Source organism: Rhopalosiphum padi, chromosome 1 (assembly GCF_020882245.1).
Source record: "Rhopalosiphum padi isolate XX-2018 chromosome 1, ASM2088224v1, whole genome shotgun sequence".
Taxonomy (NCBI): Eukaryota; Metazoa; Arthropoda; class Insecta; order Hemiptera; family Aphididae; genus Rhopalosiphum; species Rhopalosiphum padi.
The window spans coordinates 49,374,337-49,388,000 of record NC_083597.1 but is presented as its reverse complement, the minus strand read 5'-3'; the positions used below and the strand labels follow the sequence as shown (position 1 = coordinate 49,388,000).

At 31.4% G+C, this 13,664-nt stretch overlaps 1 long non-coding RNA gene across 1 annotated transcript; it reads left to right on the top strand.

Annotated features, from left to right (window-relative positions):
* The first annotated feature begins 299 nt into the window (after positions 1–299).
* LOC132918422 (uncharacterized) lies at positions 300–12,915 on the top strand. Its single transcript, XR_009660491.1, has 3 exons — positions 300–528; positions 11,940–12,149; positions 12,614–12,915. It is a non-coding gene; the product is annotated as an uncharacterized LOC132918422 (long non-coding RNA).
* The last annotated feature ends 749 nt before the right edge of the window (positions 12,916–13,664 follow it).

Below are 13,664 nucleotides of genomic sequence, written 5' to 3'. Positions count from 1 at the left end.
ATTAAAGTTGAGTCAAACAAATTCATCTGTTCATTACTAAACACAATTACTGTCGCCGCCGCACCACCACCGATTGGCACACACACACACAAACACTCACGCGCATCAGCCACTATTTTTGTATTTATTTTTGTTTATTTATTATAATTATTATGGTCGTTTGAGTTATATAATATTGTATTACGTAAATTACGACGGCGTGTTATCTGCCGCCATACCGGTTCGCCGATGCGCGCAGTTAAACAGGGCCGCCGTAATTTTCGCCAGTTTCGATCTTACCTTCGTTATTGTTACGCGGACCATATTTATTGCGTGGGCACGAATCGCCACTTAATTTATATATTTTGTCGTGGCGTGAATCGCCACTTTTTATCTTATATATTTTTATTATTGTGCCGGCGCAAATCGCCACCTTTTATTTTACAGGTGCTAATCGCCGCATTATATTATTTATTTCTTTGTTTGTGTGTGTTTAATATTATTATATAGCTGTATAGGTAGCGGCTGGCCAGCAGTACTCCACAAATTGTGAGTTTTTGTTATTATTTAAATTATTATACAATATTAGTTATTATTTTGCTGTATAATATTATTATTGTTATTGGTTGAGCCGAACCGGCAATTATTATATTATTATTTTTTATACATTTTATATACAGCTCTAATAGCCAATTATTATCATTTTTGATATTACTATTTTAATTATACTCATTATTAGTTATGCCGCTGTCCGGCAACTTATTATATTATTTAAATTTTTACCTATTGGGCCAAAAGGGCCGTATTTATTATTTTATTATACAATATATTTTTTATTATTTACATTTGAATTACCATCATTTACATCGAGTTACCTTTTTATCATTAATTTTAAGTATACACACACATACACACACCACCCACATACTAGCACTCACAGGTTTTGCTTGGCGACCCTGTCCAACTCCTGTTGAGTGCTATATACATTATACAGTGTATAATATACACACTTTACACAGGTCGGTCGATGTGTGCGTGCCGTTACGCGAAGTAGTTAGGTAACCGGGCGCGCGTATTAATATCTTACGCTCCCGGCCCGTACAATTACTTTAAATTATATTTATGAAATGTAAATAAAAAAACATAATCATTCATTCACAAAAGTATGTAGTATTATAGTAATAAAGAAATTGTCATTTTTGTACATCATTGTTAATATAGTTGTTTAAGAACTGTGATTAAAAAATTTCTTACATATAAGGACATAAGGTACATAATAAATATTTGACATTATTCTTAAAATATTTTTAACTATTCAACAGTTTGTACTATATATAGCTAATAGCTATATTATGTTATATTATATGATAAGAAAATATTTATATATTTTATTTAAATAACCTCATTGATTGCTGAAAAAACTTTAGCCCGTGTAAAAAAAATATTTGCCCCACTCTGCCCCCCACCCCCACTGGAAAACAATTCTAGTGCCGTGCTTATAATTACGTGAATTATACAAATTATGTTTGTGTTTAATTTTTGTCTCAGATATAATCCTAGATTTTCGTATGAATTTTAAAATCATTACGGTTATCGGTAAACTTATAATATTATTATTAATTTATGTAAAAATCAACGCGTAAAACATTAAACTATTCGCTTGACGCAACGTCTAACGCAATTTTATAACAACACACTAAGCGATTAATTTTGTATTCAGTTTTGTAGATTTGTGCGTTATAGAAATTCGCGACCAGCATCAATTCGACCATAATATTATTATACATTAATAATTATGGACGTCAAAGATGTTCAATTTTCTCCGGACCAAAGCTGGTTCGGTCAAATGGTAATCGCTAATACAAAAAACATCACAACGGCGTACACATTGTATGTTGTAAGGTGAAGACGTCTAGACTCTAGACGAGTATAATATGTATCTAAATTCGGTTTGCGTTTTCGGGAGGCGACGGAATAACAACCTGTGCTACACCAGCAATCGGAGACGTACGCACACAATAAACGTATAATCAGTTATAGAATCAGTGTTTGTGGTGACTGAGATATAGCATCGGCCGGCATCATCCGAAGTGTAATTATGGTATTTTTCGGCGATAACGGCGTAAACAGCGTGGAATTATACAAAGACGCAATATGTCGCTGTCAACGATACAGTAGTTGACGAACCGACGACGTACGTAAAATTGTGGTTCTCGGGAGAAGACGTCGCATAGGACGACTGTGGCGATCGGGGGTACGAAAAAGAGGAGGCACTTCAGAGTTTGGCGATAAATTACCAACGCGCGTTTTCCAGCACTCCGTCGTGTGACGAGTTCACGATTGCCGCACGCTCGATTATGGACGCGTTATACCTCCTCTGCATGGCGGCCACCCGAACGACACCCGCTGTTTACAATCGCGCAGCTCGGCGGCTAGCGGGACCGGAGTGGACGACGATGCTGCTGCAACGACACCAATAGCAGTTATGGCTATTGTTACTGATTTACGGCGAGAGCTCGACAATCAATCGTTACGGAACAATGCGACCGAATGCTTATGATGGTCACGAAACGTTATAAACAACGGTATAGTAAGAGCGAGACTGCATTGCGCATACATAGGTAATGACATAGTCATGAAGTGGTGACACCCTCGGATGCACGTCATAATAATATATAAAAATGGGCCGGTATACGACGTATACCGCTGACGAGTGGCCAAACGCAATCGGAGACGCAAATAATACGGCGACCGATAAAGAAGCCGATCGAAATCGCAAATGGTATTGAGTAAAAACAAAAAATTAATCAAATATCGTGTGATGTGGGATTACGGGTTCTCACAAACAATGGTCAATATGTTTTTGAGTGTTGCAGTGACGACGTCTAGTTGCAGTGGCATTACATTACTGAACGAGATCCATGTATATTATATATATCTTAACTGTGGCAGTGATGATGATATATATTTATTTATTATATATCAAGAAATTGTAGCGGCATAAAATTACATCACTGACATCGTGTCACGGACTAAACGGGTGACCTGTCCGAGTTTGCACTGTTATGACGCGTCGTCCGGAAAAAGTGCAATTACTTGGCCGTATTGACAACGAAATTGATATTGTGTCACCGATAAAAAAAACCCGGCCTACGCACAAACGATTGGTCTAATATTTTTGATGGAAAAGCAATACGAACACCAAAAAGAATGGTGCATCGTCGGGCGGCTATGAATTTTACGCACCAAAACGTCCAAACGATACATGGTTTTGACTTTTGAGTGTATAGCAATATACACTCATTACTCCATCAGCACTAACCGATTTGTATTAATGTATATCATTAACATACATAATAATATACATTATATTATAAACATATATATACATATATATTATATTCAACGATTGTAACATATACCTGTTACATTTTACACAAATACCTATATACATGTATATTAATTTAATAATTTAATATTCTAATTTCTTATGTTATATTATAAAATAATATATGATTTATTATAACTTATAACTTACCGGCCCATACGGGTTTGTAGTAACTTTACCTGTACAAGTTACTCTTTTGAACACTTCCAACGAATATTTGATTTATTTATTCTTAAAATAGTATAATCATAACCATATTTAATAATTAAGATTTAGTTTATAGTTGTTTAGTTTTGGTTCATAGTTTAAATGTTATGCTCTACTGTGTCATCACCAAACCCATGTCTTATACTGATTGCAATCACAATTCACGATCTAAATTTTTGAGTTATTTAATTTAATCTTATCTTGTAAACTATATTTTCCGGTTTATTCATACTGTACTAAGTGTCCGCGGTCGATTTCTAACAATTTATTGTAACCGTACAAAGTGACCGCGGTATGCAACTCCATTTTCAATGATTTTGACCCGTTTATCAATTTTCGCTATTAAAAAACACTGAAAAGCGCGCAAATCTAAAGAGCACAAAAATAATTATAATTATTTGAAAATTATACCATTTATATAAAATGATAATATACATATTTAGTAAAATTTTAAATTTAACGGCTATTCGTTTTTAAATTTTAAGAAAATAAAAAATCTATTTTTTTGAAAACTGGTTAGCGTAAAAGATTATGAACATTATGATTTTAGAAGAATATTGTAGCCTATAGTTAATAAAATCCAAATGATACAAATCACATGCAAACATTTTTAATTTAATAAAGACACAAATAAGTAACCAATGATTCAGTAAATGAGGTAAATATGAAGTTTCAAATTAACATGAAATAAAAATAAAATCATTAATAAAATACATAATAATTAGTAAATAAAATATGTGTAAATTCAATGCTTTAAGTAATAGATACATACAATATTTCTAGCAATATTAAACTTGACCCGCTTTTGTTAGTGTAATTGTAAAATAAGGACTAATATAATAACTACTTGGAGTCGTTTTTTTATAACAAGTCAAACAATATTTTTTTTTCAAAATTAATGTATTGTAATACTTTATAAAATTTCAATATTTCCCGTTTCTTGATATAAATAATTATTTAATTGGTATTTAATAAAAAAAAATGTATGTAAGGTACTAAGATAATAATAACAGTGTTGTGTAATTTTCCTCACCACCTTTATTATTAAACGGCGTACAATATAACATCGTCCGTATTGTTTAATAACTTTATGAGGTACTACACGAGGCGCGTTTTTTTTATTGTGGTGTCCCCAGTAGGCCTAATCCACATAGTATAAGCGAGAACTTGCGAACGCCGATCGTCTGTAATAATTGTTATACATAGCCAGAATAGTAACACACGTTTTACACACCAATATAATTAATAAATATAAAAAAATAAATATCGAATTTTTAATTTTTAATAATGTGTTAATTGATTTAAATTTATAATTATTGTTTTGTCGTAGCACGGCATTCGCCCATTTCCAACTTACTAGTGTTGAATTTAAATGCGTGTCTTAACATATAAAAAGTGTTAAGTGAGGCTGTAGATCCTGAGGAATTATTAGTCACATCGTAATTTTAGTTCATTTTCATTATGATATAATAATAAATTTATTTTTAAATCATTAATAACCAAAGGTGTAGGATTATAAATAGTTAACATATTTCAATGCATACATCGTGTAAGTATTTGTATATATAAAAAAAAATGTATAAAAAAATATTTTTATCTGAAAAAAGTAATCAAGTTACATAAAATATAATACCCATCCTCCGGTTACTATTATTTAAATTCAACACTTTTCTAATTCTAGAATTATATTACTTAATATTATATAATAAAAGATATACAATATTATACTATATAAATCAATAATAAATATAACTGTCTATGTCCTATGATATAATAATATTTTATTGTAAATATTTAAATTAGATAGACAGCTATTTGAGCTGAACTATTAAAATTACAACACTTTATAGACTAATTTTCTATTTTTTAATTTATAATAGTACAACTAAAATAAATAAATATTACTCACAAAATTATGGAAACTGGTCAGCTAATCCGTGTGATCCTATTTTAGACCTCCTATACTCCTATATATAATATTTAAAAAGAACTGACGAACAAGATAATAGACAATATATTATTATAATTTATAATAGTCATTTTACAGATATTTAGGAAATAATTGGGTACAACGTACAACATACGCCAATATCATATGAATGCATTAAAAAATTTAAAAAATACACAACAAAATAAACTATGTAGGTACTAATAATACTATATAATTTTGTTCAATAAAGAAACCTAGAAATAAAAATACGATATTTGCTATTTTACAAGATTAGAAAACGGGTAATGTGTATAATATTATAATATGTGTAGCGCCCGCCGGCTATAGTCAATGTGTTGGATGATGTGAGCGTGAGCGATGACGCGTACGGGAAAACTAAAAAAAAATTATTATAATATAATAAGAGTAAATGGTCCATAAATATATTAAATAACTGTAATGTAATAAAATACTTATCTATGGTATACTACATCATTACAACTACAATACATAATAAAATAATTTAATAAGTCTATGTCCTAAGTCATTATACCTATAAATATACATATATACAAAATACCTGGTTTAGCTTAGCTGTTAGCTGTATTGCCCAAGACTCAAGGCCGGATTGGACTAATTCGGTTCACCAAGTTTCCGAGTTTTAATATCAACAACTTATACAACCATGCACTATGGTCTATACAAGTCCAACATTTTTAGTCTCCAATTCTTCAAATTTTAACACTTAATTTATTTTCGGTCTGCGGCTCCTCGTGACTTGAAATGCCCCAATACTGTAGCGGCTCATCGAGTTTACTCGGTTACTCGTCGAATCAATCCGACTCTACCAAGACTTATATAAAAGTAAAATAAACATTCTTAGTTCTTACCATAACATGGACTCGCAATTATTTTTCTACAGTATACGTTCAATTATAATGTAACATTGAGGTAGGTATATAAAACTATTCTGGATCTGTGTTTTGAAGAATATTACTTCAGAAAATAAAAACTGATGTATATTAGTGAACGAAACCAAAAAAATAAAAACAATAATAATAAATAAAATGTTTAATAGGTTTATTAGTTTAGTAATTAAAATTAATAACAAACATTATTTAGCCTGCATATTATTTTTTTAGCATTTATTATTATAAACTATAATACTAAATTTGAATAAATAGTTTATGTTTTATATTATATCTATAGCAAACATACGATTTTAATATGATTATAATTTTTTTAAATTAAATGTGTACGAATAATAAATTTAAAATGTTAAAACACGAACACGCATCATTTATCACAATATGTCTTATATGCACCTGGTACCAAACTCGGTGTAGAAAAACTGTCCAAACCATCACTGATTTCAACCACGATGTGACCTATAATTCAGTTAATATGGTGGATGTAAAAATACGCTGTCGCAGAAGAAACAGAATCCAGACAGTAATCGGTATACATCGACGATACCTGTCACCGAGCCAATAGTCAATAATATATATCCGTACTGGACAGCAGCGCGTAGAACAGTGCAATCGTAGTCGCAGCAGTTCCAATCGCCGGCTGTATTCCGAATGGTCTCGGATTTCCGCCGCGAATGTATTTGGTTTCCGCTCTGAAGCCGGCTGGTCCACTACGGAGAAGCGGACAGATCTTTACCCGACGAACGTGGACGACGACGGAATGTGACGCAACCGTTACGATGAGAACACTGAAGACGCTTCCTCGGCAGTGATCGTACTGTGTTAGCAGTGTTCGAACTCGCTGAGCTCGAGATGAGTTTGTTCGTGAATATTTGCGATAATTTCCGCTCACATTGTATATGTCATTCATCCACGTGATCACCGCCGTCTGTCCTCGATCGACATAGTCGTTACTCGTCAGTAGACAATGTGACAGTAAACGCTAGAGCCCATCGCCGTCACTACCCGTCGTCCCTGTAAAATACGGGGAGCTTTTGCCTAGACTAGACAATGGCAATTTCGTGTGGTATAGTACATAATAATTTTAGAATATAATAAATAATAATTATAATAATTAATAGTTTTAATTAAACTGTCATGAAAATTTTTTCTATAGCGTCTATTTTAGAATTTTTATGATTATTTAATTACCCTGTAAGATTTTTTACATATTTTTAATATATTCAATATTTAACCTACAGTGCTCAAATCGAATTGGTTACTGTATACAATACCTAGACAATGTTAACTTATTCCAACTTTGACCTTGAAAATCGGGCATTGTGCACTTCTTACTTTGCCCGTAACATATATTATACGTAAATAATTGCGCATAATTTTGTAGATATGCCCACCTAAATATTTTTTTATTCAAGCTTAACAGTGATTTATATTTTGAATCAGTTATTAAAGTTAAAAAAAGTGAAAAATATTATTTACTAAAATTACTGAATACAATATTGTATCATATAAATAATGTTACAATATTCATATTGGAATTGTACAAGATTGCCCGGGAAATGTGTACCTTTCTCGGATTCAAGTGGGCAAAGTAAATTAAATATGTGGATATTGGATGAACGAGCGTTCCATACAAAATTCATTATCACATTACTGTGCGGAGCAAAGCCCTCCACATCTGCACCTTCAGTCACCCACAATCCCCAAAAATCATTAAATTTATTATATAAAAATATTTTAAAATAAAGAAACACTTATTTATTTATTACGCATCATCTAATGACATTATAATTTAAATTACAATTTATAAAGATATATAACATGTTATTAATAACTTATCAATGCACCTACAAAAACTTATCATTTATTTTTACATATAATATACATCAATACACCCATGCTCATGAATACAGTATTGTGCGACACAAACGTCGTCGAGAAACGCTTTTATGGTATACAGCACAACCCGTGATTGAGATACAAGTACGACGTAAAAGTTAGCTACCGAGAACAACAAAAATAATATAAATACGATAAAATGCAATTTATTGAATAAAAAAAAAACAGTGTTGTACATCAACAAACGGGCAATTTTTTTTTTAATTCAACAAATGCGCTTCAAATCAAACGTATATTATATACGTGTACATTTAAGCAATAACAATAGAATAAATATAACGTACGTCGATCGGCGTTTGTGATCCTATGTGCGAAAATAAAAAGAACGAAGAAAAACGTCCGAGGGACTGTCGTCGGCGGTCGTACTCGTTACCGCGATCGTAATCGCTACGAATGCAAACGGCGAAAAAATCGTATATACGCACGGCTTTCAAAAGACGCAAATTACGCGAATACGAAAAGAACAGGTTGGAAAAACTCTGGAAAAGTCTTAAAATCCCGTTAAAAGTTTGTACATAATAAATAATTTTTTAATATTTTAACTTTTAATTTTTTGTTTATTTTTTAGGGGGATTTTTCCGTTCGGTGTGGGGGGATGCACGGATAAGGTTCTAGATTTTTTTTTCATTTTTATTATTCTTATTCCTAATCTAATTATTATTGTTACAATTATTTTATTTTTATAATAACTTTTATTTAAATTGTGCGTTTATCGGTGATTGCACTATTGGGGTTTCTACGGTTTCTTGTTATCTGTCACAGAACACGATACCGGTCCTATGTAATCGCTAATGAACCGGGTATAAAAGGCCGGCGAAACGACTAGCATTGACATTCTCTGTCTGTCCTCCATCGTAGTAAGACCCACCCCGGGCAGACTTGCGCGATTAGGGAAGGCATCTGATATTATCTATACTTTTTGATCTTTAACATATTATGTATAGCCTGCACATTATATTGCTTGTATGTACTCGTATTATTAAATAGTGATTTTATTCACACCTATTCGCAGCTCTAACATTTCCTTAGCTCAAGCTCTGGTATGCCAAACAAAATTCGACCGTAGCCTATAATATAAGTCTGACACCGTTCGGGCAGTGCGTCATTGGTTAGTTTGTTGCATTTGCGCGAACACTGATCGTCACATCTCTATTAAATATTTGCGTTAATGCATATTTCATTTTTTCTGTTTCCGTGTTATGAGATAAACAGTCATTCGTAGGAATATGTTATTGGTAACTCGTAAGTGTTCAAGTATGTTTCCCAAACAGAACGTATATTCGTAAAACCCCGTTTCCCTGTGCGTTATCGTCAATGTCGACATATGCGCAGAGCTACGGCGGGTTACGTTCCCCAGAAATGACAAGTCGTGCGTACGTCGGATCTAGCGAGCATATGGCACAGTTCCAGTGACTCGTCAGAGTTCCGCGTTACGGGTGTATCGCTCTCGTTTGAGCTGCCCGTCTCGTGTGCCGCTGTAATGATCTGACAACGCGTGCGATTCGATTCTGATCCGATTATTCGGTGGCTGTGACGTCGTTGAATGACATACGAATCTGTTCGAAACATTGTACACATTACGAAAACATTAATTTTTTTTTTGGTAGTGTTTGTAAAATTGTAACTTATAATAATTGTCTATTATACAAGATCTTCTTTAGTAATATACTAATATCCACGTTCATTTAGTTAAGTTTATTATTTATAAACACCTAGTTATGAATATTTTTTTTTATAGATTTCTTATAAAAAATGAGCAATTAACTAACTGTGGCCAATCGCTGTTAAAAGTGAATTAGTGTAAAATTTGTTGAAAAAACACTCATAGATTTGACATCTTCTTCTTATATATATTATTATGATAAAAGTGAAAAATAGTCACGTTTACAATATCTAAGATCGCAGCGGTCGCATAGAAAAAAGGTCTAGGTGTGATCGCTGCAGCCTAACGATTAATTATATTAATTACCCATTGTTATTAACCAATTTTTTTTTTCATAGTCGATACAAATATTATGGTTATAGTTTATAGGTATATTTTGTATCAGAAAAAACTGATGATTTACAAATTCACTACAGCAAATGTTGCGTTTCCAGCGTTCCGTTTCAAATATATAGAAGGGGTATGCTAAAAAAAAAAAAAAAAAAACCCCAATTCAAGCACTGGTAAAGAGGTGTTTATCCAGGCTAATAAGGTACCACCAGTACAAGTTTCATAAAAGATTAAGTGGCAAAAAAAGTTCTAAATTGGGTAGTCACGAGTCACGACTCAAGAGTATATGCTAGGTGTACTTGCAATACATTATGTACCACCAACTGGTGTAAATGTAAAAAATCTGGTCGACTTAACAACTCAAAGTACCACAATTGTGATGTATGTAATAATAAATTAAGTAAAATAATGCTATCTCTATTTGCTTAACATTATTTTCAAGTAATAATTATAACTATAATGATTATATTTTAATACTAAAAAGTATTCATTTTAATCATTTCAAACCACTTAATAATAATAATAATATTAACTCTTCAGGAGTATGAACCTAACTGTATACCTAATAGATTTAAAACTAATATTTGAAGCGTCAATTTTAGATTTTTTTAAGATTATTTAGGTTTAAGTTTTAACCTACTGTGGTCAAACCGAATTAGGCAATGCCCGGACAATGTTAAATTATTCCAAATTTGCCTTTAAAAATCGGGTCAAGTGCACAGTAACCGGGCACTATTTTGGCCCGACTTCTTACTTTGCCCGTAACATAAATACGTAAATAATTGCGGCCTGGGGTGGGGAATTGTTGATTTTTCTGACCATTTTGCAAATTGCTGTCCATCAGTCCCATTGAACTGCTGCTACAGTGCTAAACTTTTTAATACCTATATCTGGTTGCATATTTTTTTTATAGTAATTCTCAACTACCAACTATTGAACCTATTTCACTGCCACTTTTTTTAAATATCTCTTGCAATAAGCTTTAAAAATATTATAACTATTTATCATTTCATTGTCGGTCTGAATTTTTTTGTTTACAGTGATCAGATCGGATTTACAATGATTCAAAATATGCCAATTATACGTGTTTTAAACGTCTACGCGTGTATACCCGAAACGTATAATAATTATGAAAATGAGTAAATATGGTTTTGCGGACTAATTAGGTGCAGTTCAGGAAATTTCTGCTTAGATCGAACCATCGGTGACGACTTAATATGAACTAAAATTATATTATATTGCAGAATTTATCCATATTATATGAGCCCTGTGTGTGAAGCTAAGCATTGTATCTTATGTACCTATACTAATATATAATTCGATAAAACGGCATTCTACCAAATATGTAACTACTAATTTTATTTTCATTGTTTCCGTAAACTATATAAATGTATAAGTAAAAACTAAGAAATAATCTTAAATTTTTTTTTACAATAATAATATTAATACAGTCATCAGTAATTTTATACAATTTCTATTTCTAATTTAGATCCAACGCATAAAACATTAAAATATTCATATTATTGCAACGTATAATGGAATTTTTATTTTATTAATTAACAACACAGAAAACGTTTAATTTTGTATTCAATTTTGTAAATTTGTATGTTATAGAAATGCACTGCCAATGTCAAGTCGATCTTACAAATTAATCATAAAGAATGTTGAAGACGTGCGGTGGTTCCCGGTCAAGGATTCGGTTCGGTTGATCGTACTGGCCAAGAACTCGACCCTTTGACATTATCCAATTATTCGACGGGTTTTTCACAGTCATATTTGTGACGAATAGAATCTACGAAACGACCAGAATCCCCAAACAATAAGGTAATAAGCTTACGGACATGACAGGATAAGCCTCTTCACGACCCAACTGTGTGTAAAATTTAAAATTCATTATAAAACTTAACTATTTTTAATATATCTAGTCAAATTATTTAATAAAACGTAACAATGTCATCTTTACGTTTGCGGTGGCTATTCTCTTTATACCCATGTATAATACGTAGGTACGGCGAGATTGTTAGATTTCTATGTTTCTAATAAGTACAAAATATTATGGAAGTATAAAAATAGTTGAAATATTAATCCCGTTTTATTTATTAAAACTATAAGTTGATTTTAATTTTCACACGTCTTGGTCAAAGTTGTAGAAATTTATACGGTATACCCATAGTGGCTTATACATTTTTCGTAAAAATAAAATATCTTTTACATAAATATCGTTTAATCAACAATAATTAAGTAGAGAAACGAAATGAATGTTTATTAACAGATTTATCATTATTTAGGTTAACATGACAACGAGTTAACCGTGGTCCGTGAGGATGGCTGGATGATCCGAAGGAAAGTACAACGGGAAAACATTATAAGAATTGCTTATAGAATTGAATTTGAGACATCACAAAAAGCATTATAAAAGTGAAAACTTTGTGATGAAGCTTGAGATAATACCTGTATAATATTCATATTTATTCCATTATAATAATTGTGCAATGTTATACATAGCAGTTTAGAAATTATCATTTTAATTTTTTCGTTAATGTATAACGAATATTAATAGAGTTGATTATTTGAAATTAATAAATTAATAGGAACACTTCAAAATCATAGGAGTTTTATTTATAAATTTAATGATTTGTGAATGAGTTATTATACATTAAATTAAATATAGATCAATCACTGCTTAACGTGGTAATACATAATATGTTGAAAGTAAGGCAAATATTCAATTGTTTTAAGAATAATATAATTTAGTTTATTTGATAAAATACTTTGTGCACGTGTAATAGTGCATATTACAATTCATGTTAGTTGCATATTATACACAGATTAATCAATAGGTGATTTTAGCACTATTTGTATAACTTAAAAATAATTTACAGAATATGCAGACCATAACCGACGGGGCGATTATTATCCTGTATCAGAACCGGTGCGGTGATTGACTTTCTGTATTTTCAAATCCATGATAGTAACTATATCTATGACGAATGATGCCTGTATTTAAAGCTAAAATGATCAAATAATATAAATATAATAATAACATACATTATAATAATATATTGTATCTCATTTCTCGGCTTGTCCGGTGCATTATACAGACAATTTCACTACATTTATGCGTAGAGCAACACATTAATGATAATAATATAATATTAGAATGTCTAATCGACAGTGTTTTAACATACTATCTGTACTTTAACTTGACACTCAATGTAGTATACCGTTATTCGAGAACATAATAATATATAGCTGAATGGATATTTTTAGTTAATAGTCTTTTGAAAAAGAATGTTAAGTCTTATAGGTACTAATTAGGTTCTTTTTTGTTGGAAGATT